Consider the following 15,592-nt stretch of genomic DNA (forward strand, 5'->3'; position numbering starts at 1 on the left):
GCCATGGACATTTTCCTAAGTCCACATTCCAGGGGAGGAAAATGAGGCTAAAAAAAGTGATGACTTGCTTGATGGTGGAGATCTAGTAGATTGAAGATTGAGGACCCTAGCCCAGAGACTCTGTTCTTTAACATCACCCAGTAACTTTACTACAGAATAAGAGTGACTAATGGTTTGAATCAAGAGTGGAGGTTATGGGAATGGAAGGGAGACTTTCAAGCTAGTGACTGAAGATATAGTTGGCAATGAATGAAAAAGACTCCTTAATATGGTTATCATAACCATATGGCTACCATTTATCAAGTGTTTACCATGAGCCAGCCATTGTGTGCTAAGTGTTTCTCATTAAATCTCACAGAATTCCCATGAAATACTATCTTATTATCCAATTGTACAGATGAAGAAATTGAGGTACCGAGATTTAAACTGACTTGCCTCAGGCCATATAACTTAATAAGCAAGGTTGTTTAGACTCAGACCTATTTCTATCTTCCTCTAAAGCTTGTATTCTTTCCAATATTCTACCACACACCATACAAACTCTTGAAATGTAAATGCTTTTGCCATTAATAACAACTGGAATTTAGGCCCAAGTCCAAGACTGGTTCAATAATATCTAAGACCATGAAGCCATACAACAATGTACTTTGAAGCTTAACAACCAGTATTTTCTTACTCAACCCCCCCTCAAAACCAGCCCCTCAAAGCACAAAACCTCTTTGATTTAGTGAAAGTAGTAAAATAGAGAACTTGTCTTCCTTAAAGTGATATGAGGCTTAAAATATGGTGAAATTTTTTTATAATTTTTATATAAGTTGTAAGGATACATTGTTTGAAAAGTCAAGTCATATTACATGTTGTAATGGAAAACAGCAGTCTTCTGCCTACTTTTCTTCTACCCACTTCTTATTTCCCGAAACCACTACTTACATTTATGTTTGCCTCAATGTTTTAAATATTACATATTATCTCTATCTCTATCTCTATCTCTATCTCTATCTCTATCTCTATCTCTATCTCTATCTATCTATCTCTATCTCTATCTCTATCTCTATCTCTATCTCTATCTCTAGCTCTATCTCTATCTATCTCTATCTCTATCTATATCATCTATATCTATATCTAATCTATATACCTAAACACACACACACTGCCATCACAATTTTTTACATTACTTATTTTTGTTTTAGTTTTAACCATTACCTGCTATCTTCTTACCACAGAAGAAAATTTAGCTCTTATCTTTTTAAAACTCCCCCTTCTACTGACTTTTTCCTACTATTTGGGAGAGAGAGACTATCTGTTCTGTTTGATCAAGGTTCGATGCTTACATTATTATAAGGATGGAAATATTATTTACTTCCAAGTTATGGAATGAATTACATTAAATCTTTCCTCTTGTGCTAAAAATATTAAATAAAAATAATTTTTCTTTTATATTTGTGGAATCCTTGGTGGTCTCATATTTTTGTTTTCTTAGTTTTTCAGTCTGACATGTTTATTAGTATGTCTGAAAACATGGGTGCATAAAAACATGTGATTTCCATAGGAAGGGATAAGAGAGTGACATAATTTTAAACTGGATATGGTAGCATGTCAGTCAAGTTGAAATGGTTCAATGCAAATGAACCTAGGTTCATTACATGTGCCATCATGTGTGCAATTCCTTAGAGACCCTGCTTCGTTCTTCTCCAGTGTCTCCTCTTAGAGCTTTACCTTATTTTTATTGCCAGTTTTCATTTGAATCCATTGAGAAATGGAATGGTTCTGCTTTTGTTTCCTGGCCAAGAAACTCTTGATCCTGAAAGTCTTATGAGAAGACCCAGTGAAGATGGAACAGGGCTGCACTCAACATGATGGTGGAGGAAAACAAAGAGCAAAAGGGAATTCCTGGAAATAGAAAAGAAAAATGAGAAAAACAAGCAGATAGAATGTGAGTTGAAACTTGGGCAAAGGTATGAACACAGTATTCCAAGCAGGAAAAAACCAACACAACATCCCTCAAATCGTTAGCAAGAAGATGAAGAGATGCTCAACTTCCTTAGTAGTGATTTAAAGATGAAAACAATAAAGCATTACACATTTTACCTAAACCCAAACCTAACCAACTGCTATTGAGTTGATTATAATTCATGATTACTTTTAACTGAGTTTCTGATGGTATAAATCTTCATAGGATCAAACTACCTCATCTTTCTCCTGTGGAACAGCTGGTATATTTAACAGCTGACCTTTTAGTTGGCAGTCCATAGCCCTACACATAACCTACAATATCACTAGTGCTCTAGTCATAATTGGAAAGTTGGGAAGTGCCAAGCAGAGGAGGCAGGTGGCAAGATGGGAAGTTGAACATTCCACTAGCTGAAGTACTGACTGGGGCAGCAATTCTACAAAGTACTTAGCTACTACTCATTAGTCACTGCATTACACAGTAGCCTGTAAAGCCTATAGAAACTCTTTACTTTGTTTGTGGGAGCAGGAAATTGGAGACAATTTAGATGTTGATCGCTGAAAGACAAGATAAGTAGATATGAATTGTAAGTGAAGGAATTCATGTGGAAGAGACAGAATGAATTGGATACACAGAGTGGAGCGCTGAACCATTGCACCACAAGTGTTTCTTGTTGTTGTCAGATGCCATCAAATTGAATATGATTAATAGTGACCCTATGAAAAAGTATCTGAAATTTGTGGTATTCTAAGCCATTGACATCATCTTTGATACACTCAAACCCATTGTTGTAGTCACTGTATCAATCTGTCTCATTGAGGGTCTTCCTCTCTTTCACTGACTCGTCACATTTCCAAGCATGATGTCCCTTCCCAAGGAATGGCCTATCATAGCAACATGCCCAAAATAAGTGAGAAGTTGTTTCCCTGCCTTACTTCCAAGGAGTACTCTACTATGATTTTACTTTTTCCAACATATAAGTGGGGGTTTTGGCAGTCTGTGGGATACTCAGTACTCTTCTTCAACACCACAACTCAAATTCGTCAATTCTTCAGTCATCCTTATTCACTGTCAGATGCATAGTAAGTTATTCAAAGGACCATAGTGTAAATCAGGTGCACTTTAGTCTTCAACTTTAACTGAAGACATTGCTCCTTAGTAATTTGGAGATGACTCTGACAATAGACTTTCCTGATATACTGCTAGTACCAAGGATGTGGATTGTGGATCCAGGTAAGAGAAAATAACTGACAATTTCAATCTTTTCTCTATCATGTTACTTATTGTTTCAGTGGTGAGGATTTTTGTCATCTTAATGTTGAGATGCAATCCAAATTGAAGGCTATAGCTTTTGATCTTCTGCAAGTGCTTCAGGTCCTCCTAACTTTTATCAAGCAAAGCTGTGTCATCTGCAAAGCACAGGTTGTTGATAAGTCTTCCTCTGTTCCTATTGTTACATTCTTCTTCATAATATCCAGCTTCTCAAAGGATGTGCTCAGACTGAAGAAAGGATACAACCCTGATACATACCTTTCCTGATTTTGAATCAGGCAGTGTTCCCTTGCTCTGTTCAGATAACAGCTTCCCAGTCTAAATATAGATATCTTATGAGCATAATTAAGTGTTCTGGGATTCCTATTCTTCTCAAGGTTTGCCATAGTTTGTTATGAGCCTTATAAAGACCTAAATAATACAAAAAGTATGGGATACATATTTACACTCTTCAAAGTTCTTACAATTTAGCTGGGAACATAAGATTCACAGAAATAATGATAAAACACAACAATGACAGATTCGGCAAGGCAGACACTGCGTAAATTAATGATCAAACAGTAAGTGCTATGTTTTGGAAGGCTACATACTAAATCTGCTCAGCATAGAGAAACAACAACAAAATGCTAAATATTTCAAAGCAGATCCTTAAATAATAGATTACAAATTTTAATGGCAACTACAATATTCTTTTATTGTTAAAAAATGTTAAGCATACTAACAATAAAAAGATTCCCCAATATCTTACAGAAAAGAGATTTCGACTCTATGTCATTAAGTACTTGTGTGTGTTGCTTGATTTTTTTAATACTATGTGTTAAAATTTGTTCAATTTTATTACTTAGTATTTTTAAAAATGTAAAATATTGAGAAAAACCCCTAATGGAGTTGGTTTATTTTCTTTTCTTTAAAAATATCTTGAAGTCTTTTTGTATCCTTTCTCAGTATTCTTCATTTTATTGTTGTTTTGGAGCAGAAATCATTTGTGCTTGGCTACCTATTATTCCATGCAGTGTCCCCCTGTTCGCACAGCTGCCTCCTGGTCCAGGTATAAGTTCTGCATGAGCAATTAAGTGCACTGGGATTCCCATTCTTCTCAATGGCAGCCACAACTTGTCATGATCCATGCAGTCAAATGCGTTTGCACGGTCAATAAAGCACAAATAGACATTTTTCTGGTGTTCCTTACTTTTAGCCAGGATCCATCTGACATCAGCAATGATATCCTGGGTGCCACAGCCTCTTCGAAATCCTGCTTGAACTTCTAGCAGTTCCCTATCTATGCACTATTGTCCCAGCTGTTTCCTTGTGACAGGAAGTGTAAGAATGGCACAGGATAGAACAAGGTTCAGATATTTTGTTCAAAGGCTATATAGCCTTTGGTCTTCTGCAAGTGCTTCAGAAGTCGTACTCGATGACACCTAACAACAACAACATTGAGTCAAATCTGACTCATGGCAGCCTTCCACTGAGTTTCTGAAGCTGTGATTTTTTTAAAATAAAATTTTTATTTTATACTGGTTTACTTACTAAGTTCATAGACATTGTTTTTTACACCAGATATTTCCCCTTTCCTTTACACACCCCTCCCACTATCCATCAAATTGTGCGACCCTATAATTACCACTCCCCATCCTCACCTCTTTGTTCCTCCCACCCCCCTGCCGCCTTCTTGGTTCCTCATACACGTTTCACTAGATACCTTTCTATTTCTACAATAATGGTCTTATACAGTATTTGTCCTTATAGGACTGAGTGATTTTTAAAATCATTGCTCCTGTGTGCTGTGTAAGTGTACCAGAATTTCTCAATCCATTTGATTGTGGTTAGACATTTGTCTGTTCCCCTATGCTTGTTATGGGGAATAGTAATGCTATCAACATTGGGATACAAATCTCAGTACCCCAATTCTAATTTTCTCGGGGTATATTCCAAACTGGAATAACTGGGTCATATGGAATTTCTATGTTTAGCTTTTTGAGAAAACACCAAACTGCCTTCCAGAGTGGTTGTACGATCTTACAAACCCACCAAAAGTGTATAAGAGTTCTTATCTTTCCACATTCACTCCAAAATTTATTATTTGCTGTCCTGTTAAACTGCCCTTTGAAACCGTCTGTTCAGCTCTTTTACTTTGACATGTTTTCCTTAGGTTTGGCTTCTTGGCATTTCAGTGCACTCTTATGAGTCTCTTCTGACATCCATTTTGGTTTTTTCTTTCTTTTCTGTTTTTGTAATGACCTTTTGCTTTTTTTCATAGATGATATCCTTGATATCATCCCACAACTCATCTGGTCTTCTATTATTGATGTTCAATGCCTCAAACCTATTCTTAAGATGATTATGAAATTCATATGGAATTGATTCAAGATCATATCTTGGATTCTATGGACTTATTTTCATTTTCTTCATCCTTAATTTGAACTTGCAAAAGAGTAATTGATTATCTGACCCATAGTCTGCCCATGGCTGGGAAATAAGGAGACACATTGCAGGTAGGGACCTTTGCAAATTACTGAGGAGTAGTGATATCAGTTTGAGGACTAAGGTGTGTCTGATTCAGGTCATGTTCTTTCTGATTATTAGCTATGCATCTGAGACCTGGACAATGAAAAAGGATGACAGAAAAAGAATAGATGTTTCTAAGCCATGATGTTGGAGAAGAACACTGAGCATTCCATGGACGGCCAAGAAAATGGATATGTCTTGGAAAGGATGCAGCCAGAGAGCTCTTTGGAGGCAAGAATCAGGAAGCTTTGCTTAACATGCGTTGGACATGTTGCTAGGAGGTGCTATTCCTTGGAGAAGGACATGATGTTGGGAAGGGTAGAGGGTCAGCGAAGGAGATGAAGACCCTCAACCAGGTGGATTGACTGGGTGACTGCTGCAATGGGCTTTTGTGTATTGCAAGACAGGACTAGTTTTAGATCTTTTGTTTATAGGATTGCTTTAAATTGTACTCGACTCAATGGCACCTACCAACAATAACAATCTGTTAAACTTTGAGGCTGTAAATTTTGACAGGGGCAGACTGCCCCATCTTTCTCCAGTGGAGCAGCTGGTAGATTTGAACTGTAGATCTTTTCATTAACAGCCCAACATATAATTCACTGCATCACCAGGGTTTGTAAAAATCGAATGATCAGTGATTAGAATCCAGTGAGAAATAGAAAGGTCTGTCAATTTACTTCTGAAAGATTCAAGCCATTGAAAATCCTAGAAGCACAATTCTACTCTAGCACAAACCTTTAAAACTTTACTTATAATTTTAGTATATATATTTTTTTGTCTGAATCTCATTTATCATGAAGAACAACAATGTCATTCTGGAGACTAAGGTGTGTCTAATACAGGTGATAGTCTTAGCAATTACTTGCTATGCATCAGAAAGCTGGACAATGACTAGGGAGGCTAGAAAGAGAATTGTTGCCTTTGATACGTGATGTTGGAAAAGATTATTGAATATACCATGGAACACTAGAAGAACAAACAGGTTCATCTTGTTGTTATTGTTAAGTGTCATCAAGTTGTAGATGCCTCATAGTGACCCTATGAATGCAAGACCTGTATAACTTTCATCATTTCTCCAAGTTCATAGAGTTTCCAGAGACAAGCTATTTTGGAAGTGGATGCCGCTCCTGCTTCCAAGTGTTTTAATTGGGGAGCTACACCAGACACTGTCCACCATGGGTAACCATTATCATATTTGATGCATCAGAGTTAGGTTAATCTTAGAGAGAGTGAAACCAGGCTACTTCTTGGAGGCAAGGATTCTGAAGCTTTGTTTGACATACTTCGGGCATATTGCAAGGAGGGACCAGTGCTTGGAGAGGGACATCATGCTTGGAAGGTGGAAAGACAGTGCAAGAGAGGAAGACCCTTGATGAGATAGGTTGACTCAGTGACTGGGGTAATGGGGGTAGGTGTGCCAGAGACAATAAAGTTGGCTCAGGATAGAGCAGAGTTCAGAGTTGTTGTACACAAGGGCCCTATGAGTTTCAAGTGACTCGAGGGCACATACCACCACCACCACCACCACTTGTGTTTATTTATCATCTTCAAGTTCTTGAGGTAGGTAATGAAAGAACTGTTTTCCCCAAAGTAATGAATCCACAGATATTTCAGAGTGAGGGGTTCAGACAGGTCAAGAAACTCTCCTTAGGTTGCTGCTTCCTTAACTAGTGTCTGATCGACAGTGGCCCAACTAAGCTATGAGAATCCCACATTTGACTTTGGGAGTCCAGTCCACAGGAGTTCAATTGGTAAAAAGATTTTCATTTTCTACCTATCACCACATTGATGTAAGGGTTTTTTCTTGGGTCATTCTCTGAGTCCTTTTAATTTCTCTCACCTTGGACCTTTAAATTGAGATGAAAGAATTCTTTCCCTGTGAGATTAGAACACAAATATTTTCCTGCTAACTCCACCCACTTACTCTCCAAAGAAAAATTCCCTCCCTGTCTCCTTTCTTTGGAGCGTGATTATAGGATTTTTGCCAAATTTAATATATTTTTAAAATTTATTTTATTTTCTTATTTGTGTGTGTGTACCATCAGATTAGATCTGACTGGTACAGGAGGAAATTGTTCCTCCTTCTTCAGCAGAGCATCTGGTGGCTTTGGACCGTGCACCTCTGGGATTGCAGTGCAGCTTCTTGCCACTAGGCCACCAGAGCTCACCCAAATGTAATATTTTTAAAAGTAAAATTCCTATATGAAAAGATGACTGTTGTGTGAACAATGAACATAAAACTCACAAATAAGTGCCCTATTGGAAAGGAAATGTTTCTATTTTCTACCAGGATAGAATTTTTCACCTCCTGTTTTTCTTTCTCTAAATCCCTCCACTTCCTTTCCCTCTGTCTTATTTTTGTCTATTTTCATTTCATCTCTCCCCTCACTACTTTTGCTTGATTAGGTTCTTTTCATTCTCCTTCCTCTCTTTGTTCTTTAATCCCCTTTTCTTGTCTACTTTTTTCTTCCTTATGATTGTGGATGTGCCTGACCTAAGCCAAGATATTTTCATCTACTTCATATGGAGGTGGAAGTTGATCAATGAATAAGGAATACAGAAGAAGAATTGATACCTTTGAGCTGGGGTGCCGACCAAGAGTAGTGTGTGCCATGGATTGCCAAAAGAACAGATAGATCCATCTATGAGAAAGTACAACCAGGGTGTGTCTAAGAGGCAAGGATAATTAGACTTTGATTCATGTATTTGGGCTTGTTGTCAGGAAGCACCAGTTGAAGAAAAACATCTCACTGGGAAAAGTAAAGAATCAATGAAAAAGAGGAAGACCCTCAATAAGATGGATTTTTGACACAGTGAAGACAGCAGCCGATTTGAGCATGATGGAGATTGTGAGGATGTGTGAGGATAAGGCAAAGCTTTATTGTTAGAGGGTATCTGTGAGTCATAGTTGAGGGTACCAAACAATAACTGTGTGAATTGACTAGGGAACAACACAAATAATTTCTGGAGTTAAAAACAAGTAATTCTTCATGAGTGGTTCTTTGATGACTTAAATGGCTTTAGGAAACAGGAGGTGTAAAATATTTTCATGGTAGAGAGTAGACACTTTTTCACTCCAATAGGGCATTTATTTATTTGAGTATATTAACCTAAAAGTGGGTGATTTGAACCCACTATTGGAGTCAAGGGAAAAAAGTTTGACAACCCATTTTCATAATGATTATATCCTCTGGAACAGTTCTGCTCTGTAATACATGGGGTCTCCAAGTGTTGGAATTGACTCCATGGCAACCTGTTTTAGTTTATTCTTCATGGAGCTTACATTTAAGAAGTTCTTTGGGACCAATTTAGGACTGTTAGGCCAAGTCTCTGGAGCTGTGTTGGAATTGTTTTTCTTAAAAGAACCCATGGGTGTCAATATTAAGGTGGCAACTTCAAAGCACTGACCTCCCCCCGAGACCTCAAACTCATTTCTCAGAGGGCACCTGGAATCCAACAACCCCCATAACTTTGTGTAACTTCCAACCTCAGATAAATCTGAACTGATGACCTGAGGGTGAGAGGGTCTGTATAACTTGATTACATTTTTTAAAAATTCCATTTTTCTCATGAAAAGACACCTTCAGAACACAATGTCAGTTTATCTCTGCAATTTTAGACATCAAATAGCTTATTTTTTAGTTCTCTCTGGGTCAAAGAATGTTATTAAGAAGAAAAATGTAAAAAAATATTGGTTTTGTAACAAGTCAGTATCCCAACTGACGGCTCTAATAACCTCACAAAAATGTTCTTTGAAATTCTGTAAAGTATAGAGGAGAGATGAAAATATTATGCAAGGTAGGAGAGTCCCATAATTTACATTCAAAGTAAAATCAAGTGTATAAAATCAACAACGTTATTAATGTGCCAAAAAAGGGATTGTTTGGTTTCTTGGGGTTTTTTTTTTGTTTTTTTTTTTTTTGGTAGAAATTACCATGTATGTTCTAGATTTTATGAAGATGCAATTTTACAGTTTTCCTTTTGTGGGAGATCACTCCAGACACCAAAGTGTAGATCTTATATGAACAGGAAAGGAGGAAATGAGAATTACTCTTTAATTTATCTATTCATGGAAGGATCTGTCAACTAAGATGTTTGCTCCATTTCTCAGAACCAGCAAAAGATGTCAGATCTTATTTCAAGGTCCCAGGATTAAAAATGCCTCTCCAGGTATTGGGATACTATATCATTAAAACAGGCACTAAGAAATTAAAACAACTGACACAGTGTAATGAAAATAAGCAGGGCTTTTTTCCCCCCCCAAGTGCATGAGAAAAAAACCAAGAAATCAATATTTTGTCTTCAAGTGCTTACACCTATGCAGGAAAGAGGTGGGAAAAAGAATTGTTCCATCTATAATTTCAAGCAGGGAAAATGAGTTACAAGCATATCAGCAAAATACAGACAGAGGTAGACCTAGTGAAGCAGAAGGAAAACGACTAACCACCATTTCCTCTTATTCCCATAACTGATTGGTTGCAAACAAAACATTCTTCCCCAAAATGGGAGGCAATAGTGTGATATTGAGCAGTGGCTACTCCTCAAGATATCTTTGTCAGCAAGATGGGTTCAAGTTATGATTTCACTGTTTCTATGATTGACGTTGTTACGGTTCTTAGAGCAGTTACCATGGAAACAGAAGGCCTTGCATGTATTTGAAGTAATTCACCTGACCCAGTGCTCAAAATGAGGGAGGGCGAGCTCCAGCCTTTCTCCCAAGCATCCTCCACAATCCCTTTGCTGCAGGCTGCAGAGCTGGAAGCGATCTGAAGAGGTTGGGGAAGCAGCGCATGGAAGGAAGAATGAGAGAATGGTCAATGTGTGCATCTGCTTAGGCTAATTTCTGTCAGTTTCCTCCTAGCCTCTGATTTTTTTCTCTTTCTTACATATGGACTTATTTTTTCCCACTTCCCTCCTCATATCTCCTGGGGAGGCCTATAGGAAGAATACTGCAATCAATTTGGGTCTTCACCTCTGGGCCAAAGGATAATGGAGAGAGAGAGATGGAAATTGAGAGAAAAAGAGAGAGATATTAAATGACCTTAATTAAAGTGGCTCTGTGCCTTGGGGAGGATTCAGCACATTCTATCAGAAATGGCGTCTAGCGTTCATTTTTAGAAATCCACCCATAGTTCTCTATGTGTTTTGAACAGAGTACAAACTCAAGGTCTTGACTATCACATTCTCATCACATCTCTTCAAACTTGATATTGATCAGATCTCCCCAAGACCCAAAAATATTCTCAATATTTTGCCTTCCCTCAACTCTATGAAAAGTGCACTTTTTGACCTTCATCTTCACTTGAGTTTTTTTAGCTCATGAGACAGAGAAGGGCTGACAAATTCTGTACTCTTCAGTGTTTCTCTGGAAAATTTATCTGTCAACACTCCTCAGTCTTCTTTTTGAGAAACTCGCATTCTTGCTTGGACCTTTTGTTCCCCTTCCTTGTTACTGCCATTGAGTGTTCTTTGGACTCCTTCCCCACTCTTTCCAGGGACTTTAGGATCTAACTTGACATTTTATTCCCTGAGTTTCCCCTTCTTTGATGCACAAAAAATTTCAATCTCACGCCAGCGTCACTTCCAATACATTGGTCTCTTTCTTTGCCTTCTCACCATAGATTTCCTCTGTCTGACCACTTGGGGAGATATGACTGATCGCACTTTCACTTAAAACTGGGATGCTCCTTTTTCTACTACTGCTGCCTGTCCTTTAACCTGATGCACTTTTACTTTCAATGAGTTGTCTACTAATGCTCATGATGACTTGAGTTGTGGAACTCATTACCTTTTGGTTTCTCAAACCCTCCCTTATCTTTCCCGTGTTCCTCTCTAGTATGGTTGCTAGGATAATGACTTAGCTTCCATCTCAGCAACATTCTATACTCTTTTCAGAGAACTCGTTATCTAGTGGTAAGGAGTTGTGCTGCCAACTCGAAGTCACATGGTTTGAATCTACCAGTTGCTCCATGGGAGAAAGGTGGCAGGGTCCTACTCTGTAATTTTCAACCACTAAAAACCTTCTAGAGGGTCAATTATAAGTTGGTTCTGACTTAAGGGCATCCAACAACAACAACAACAAACCCCTCCATACTCTTAATTTGGTGTGTAATCAATTCATTGATTCATTCATTCATTAAATATTGACAGTGTATCTAAATATTGTTAGTGTATACCACTGAGTAATAACTGACCCTTAGCTGATGACCCAGTGGGTTTTCAGAGGCAGTAAATTGTATGGGCGTTGATTGCCCATCTTTTTCCTGCAGAGAAGCTGGTGGAGATTTGAACTGTGTGACTTTGGGTTGACAGTGTGGCTTCTTAACACTAGGCCAATTATTGTAGGTACTGGAAATACAGTAATGAGCAAACCAGGCAACAAAACCAAACCAAACTTAAAATGTTAGTGTAAAGCTAATGGGGTAAGTCTGAGGATATTAAACATTTACTGAGCACATATATGGACCAGAAAGTGCTATAAGTTCTCTATGTATTTATTAAATCTTCTTCACAGCCTGTCTTTGAGTAGCTATTCCATGTTATTTCCATTTTAGAGTGAGTGAATTGTGAAGTTCAGAACCATTAAGTACTTTGCCTGGGCCATACACACAGTTGATACAAATGGATTTTTTAAATTTGTCAGTCACTTTTCTTAGCCTGCCTTCTTCACCACCAAATCCCTGATCCTAGGAAGTGATCAGTGTTCTTTTCGACAAGGTGGCATTGAAGGAATTTAGCCTAAGTCTCAGAAAAAAAAGCAGAGTGCTCGCTATACAAGCATAAACAAAACATCCAAGGAAGATCATTTTGTTGAGAGAGCACAAACAGCTTGGATAAATACCTAAGAGGTAAGGATCACAGCTTATTAGAAAAAAGGAAAGATGATCAACATGATGACTGAACTAAAGATAATGAGAGGGAACAGCATATGATTGGAGTGGAGCTAGGCGATATAATTTTGGCAGTGTAAGGAGTATTCCGTATTTATTGTATTCAGAGTGCAAGAGGAAGCTGGAATCCATTTTCACTTTTGGAATCTCTCTTTGGCAGCAGCATGCGTGGTAGATTTGAGGTCAATAGCGGAAGGGAGGAAACCAGCTGGAAGGCTTTTCTGGAGTTCAGGCCAGGGGCGATAGTGGCTTGGGCTGCAGGTATGGCACTGAGGAGGAAAAGATGTGGTTCTGTTGTTGACATGCTTTGGATTAAGAAAGGGGTTCATCTGGGGAGTGAGGGAAAAGACTAAAACAAGGATGAGACTCAAGTTTCTGAACTGAACTCAGCAACTTTAGTGAGAATATGAAACCATTAGGAAGTCTTCCCTTCAATTCTTACCCCCCTCTTACCCCATGAAACACCATATTTCTTTTTTTCCATTCTTAAGGAATATTGTCTCTTAACCTTATGTCCATATAATATCTCCTATTACCAATTTCAAGTTACTCTTCCTGTACACTTTCTGTTTTTCTCAGTTCTTTACCTTCCTTCTATCATATATCTTCCTGGTTTCCTCCCCTGGCCTTCTCTGGCTTATATAACAAGCTCAAGTTTTATCTACTTTAAAATAAAAACACTTCATCTAACACTAATTATTTAGTCACTCCTTCAATTTCCATCTTCATTTGAAAGCAAAAGCAAAATATTTTAGTAAGTGATATGTAACCCTTATGATTGCTTCTCAGAATAGATGCTGTCATCACATTGGTTCTCATGGGCAAAGAGTGATGTCGAGCCATGTTGGGTGCTATCTAGGCATATTGATTAGCTAAAGTTCTGGAGACTTCATCTCATATCCTATTCTTTTCTACCTTCCCACCACCTTCACAGGTAGAGACTTTCTAAAGGCGGTAATTGCCCAGTACAATCACATGTGCAAAGAGAAATCCTTGGAGATTTCTAAGATGTTTGAAGTTCATTTAACTGAACTTTTCCTTTATTTCCTTATCACTTCTATCTCATAAAGTACATGGAAAGTTGAGGAATGGCTTTACATTTAAACAATGAATAAATAATTATATTATCCAATGTTTTTTATTGTTGTTAGGTGCCATCGAGTCATAGATGACTCATAGTGACTCTATGAATGAAAGGCCTGAGCACTGTTCTTATATAGAGTTTCTGGAGGCAAGCCATTTTGGAAGTGGATGCCACTCCTGCTTCCAGGCTTGTTTTAATCAGGAAGCTCCAGCAAACACTGTTCACCATGGGTAGCCATTATCACATTTGACACATCAGTGTCACAGTGTTCAGCATCACAGCAACCATGATTTACCTCTGTATACCAATGCACAGACCAGTGCTATACCACCTAGAAGAAAATGTAGCCTTTTAACCACATAGTCATATACATGGGCTTATTTTTAAATTCTCAGAATTGGATTCAAATAACACCAAACATTTAAAGTTTTAGAGTAGTTTATTTATCCACAGTGGGTATTTCTACATTATTACTTATAGCATATTTGCTCTGATGATATCTGTGTTATGTGTTGTCGAGTTGACTACATCTTATAGCGACCTTATGAACAACAACAGCTCTGAACCCTGCCCTATCCTGAGCCAACCTTGCCACCTCTGACAACACCTGGCCTCATTGTCACAGTCCCTCTGCTACTTCGTCTCATCCAGAGTCTTCCTCCCCTGTGCTAACCCTTTCTACCTTCCTAAACATGATGTCCTTCTCCAAGTACTGGGCCCTCCTGACACATGCCTGTGTGAGATAGAGTTTCAAAATCCTTGCCTCTGAGGAGCGACCTGGTTTCAATGTGTCTAGGACAAAGTTGTTTGTTCTCTTAGCAATCCATGGTATTTTCAGTACCCCTCTCCAGCACCACATCTAGACGTATATTATTAAACAATGAATTAAAGAAAAACAGAGAGAAAAGTCAGAAGGTGGACTTAGAAGAAATAATTAAAGATCATTGAAAAGATTCTAATTTTAATACAGGGGCTAGGAAGGAATCCTAAGCCTAGTTTCTGGGAAAATTTATCCATCTTGACTTCTGCCAGGTTTTGGTCTCTCCAACTTGGCTATACACACTGTTCTGTTATCTTCTGACACTGACCTTTTGTACCCTGGCTCCTGATGCTTCCTGTACACTGACTTTTTCTGATCCTCTTCTCTAGTTAATAAACTGTTTATCGCATGTGTTCTGACACCAGTGTCGCCTTTTATATACGGTATCCCCCCACAACCTGAGTCCACAGAAATCTGATATGTGGAATCTGGGGCCAGGATGATTTGATTCAAATGGTGGTTCTGTCTCTTGTTAGCTGTGTGATGTTGGACAAGTGACTTGACATCCCTGTACTTCAACTTCCTGGTCTGAAGAAATGATAGAAGTAACTATATCATAATATTGTTGTGATGGCACATGTAAAGTACTTAAAATATCATTTGGCTCATAGTAAGTGCTCAATAAATGTTAACTGGTGTTACTTTCTCTGGGTACAGCTAGTTCCTTCTTCTGGGCTTTGTGATACTGATTATTACAGGGGTTTTATATTCTGTTATTGTTGTTACGTGCCGACAAGTTGCTTGTGACTCATAGCGACCTTATGTACAAGAGCCCTAAACCCTGCTCTGTCCTATGCCAAACTCATTGTCTTTGACACATCTATTCTCACTACCCCAATCACTGAATTGATCCATCTCATCGAGGGTCTTCCTCTCCTGTGCTGTCCCTTCACTCTCCCAAACATCATGTCCCTCCCCAAGGACCATCCTTCCTTGCAACTTTCCCAAAGTATGTCAGACGAAGCTTCAGAATCCTTGACTCCAAGAAGCAGCCTGGCTTCCTCCTCTCCAGGACAAACCTGTTTGTTCTAGCAGTCCATGGTATATTCAACACTTTTCTCCAG

The sequence above is a fragment of the Elephantulus edwardii genome, unplaced genomic scaffold, assembly GCF_000299155.1.
Source record: "Elephantulus edwardii isolate Elephantulus edwardi_28Jun2011 unplaced genomic scaffold, EleEdw1.0 scaffold00052, whole genome shotgun sequence".
Lineage (NCBI taxonomy): Eukaryota > Metazoa > Chordata > Mammalia > Macroscelidea > Macroscelididae > Elephantulus > Elephantulus edwardii.